Raw genomic sequence first — 1,770 nt, forward strand, 5'->3', positions numbered from 1 at the left:
TCACATTAAACTCTTTAATGGACTGTCCTTAACTTGCATGCATTCATCAAATCTATCTAATTCACCTTTCCAGGTAGGTTCTCAGGTAGGGGTATTACGTTTCCGTCACATTAAATACCCCAGCCTAGACAGAACCCGCCTTAGACAAAAGGTCCCTTATAGATAGATTTGCTGCATTTTAACCTTTTATTAGTCAATTTAATCCTATTAAACTAATTAAAAGATTAAAGCCTAAGGTTGCTAATCATATTAGAACTGTGATCTTAGATCTATCTTATCCAAGATTTAAACATTTTTAAACATGAATTAAACCTAAGTGAGCATGCATGTCTTTCTTATTGATTTTTTCTAATTTCTTTTTATAGCCTTTATAAAAGAAACAACTAAAAATACATTGCCAAACAACAAGGTATTTATAACTCTTATAAATTTAACCTATGTGTCATGCTTCATGCAATGTCCGGTAATTACTATACATAACTTTTATATACAAGTAATAACCAAGCACACATGCTTTCCATACACCCTTATACTATAACAATTATAATATAAAGATGATGCATGTTAATGCTTTGTGCATGCATAAATATAACTCTTATATTATATGATGTTGAGCATGCTCTTACGTAATTTAAATCATGCTTCTCTAAATCATAACACTTATTATAAAGAGATGATGCATGACCAATGCATAACCTAAGGTAATTTAAATCATAACACTACTAAATTACCGGTATGCTTTAAAGATAAATAAACAAGAGAATGAATAAACCTACCAGTTGAAAACTTTCTGCAGTAGAAAACTCGCTCTCTCCACAAACGGATTCCTTGCACCCTCGCTAAAACAACAAGCTTTCGTTCAGCAACACTCGATCGTCTACCACGAAAACCTCCACACGAACAGTAGGAAGATGGGGATGACACCACTACTTGAAGCCCTAAGTATTCTCGGAGTGAGAATCCAAAGAATGGGCTCTGTTCGGATTTGATAGAGGGGAGGAGGAAAAAAAAATCGTATACAATGATCAAGCAAGTGGGAGAAGGCAGCGTCATCATATAGACAAGATGCTTGATTATTTAGAAGAGGTACACAATCGTGTAAGAAAAGCTAGGCGATCATCTATACGATCGTTAAGTAAAGCTCGACGCTAAGCGATCCTTTAGTAAAATGTGGGCGATTGTTTAGAAGAAGTACGCACGGGTATAAACAATCATCTAGTAAAAGAAGCACTATCGTATAGGCTTTCAATTCGCTAAGCAATGGAATGCAAACACTTCGTGAGCTAATAATCATGTTCTTTTCAAAAAGAAAAAAATTATCATTTTATTCTTCAGTTATGAAAAGTGAAATGAACTTCCAACTATTGCACAGTTATGGAGAAAACGGTGGCCAATTATCCCATAATTGCCAAATTATTAAATAATAGATATAATCATATTATATTCATTAACCTATAGTTTTATATGATATATCAACCATAGTGTTTGTCCTCGACTAGATATAAATCAAATTTATATCCAATTTCCTCCAAATTAATGTATCTCATACATAAATTATATCATATATAATCGAACTCCTCTATAAAACACGAACACCGCACCACGAACTCCTCGGCAACACGAACGACCTCCAGAAAACCCCGACGATGTCAAGTTGAGTCTGACACCACCAACAAGATTACTTTGGAATTCTCGGAGTGAGAATCCAGAGGGTGGGCTCTGTTCGGACTTGGTATGAGGCAAACGGAAAGAGAAAACACCGATCGTGTA

This window comes from Benincasa hispida, chromosome 11 (assembly GCF_009727055.1).
Source record: "Benincasa hispida cultivar B227 chromosome 11, ASM972705v1, whole genome shotgun sequence".
In the NCBI taxonomy this organism is placed as follows: Eukaryota; Viridiplantae; Streptophyta; class Magnoliopsida; order Cucurbitales; family Cucurbitaceae; genus Benincasa; species Benincasa hispida.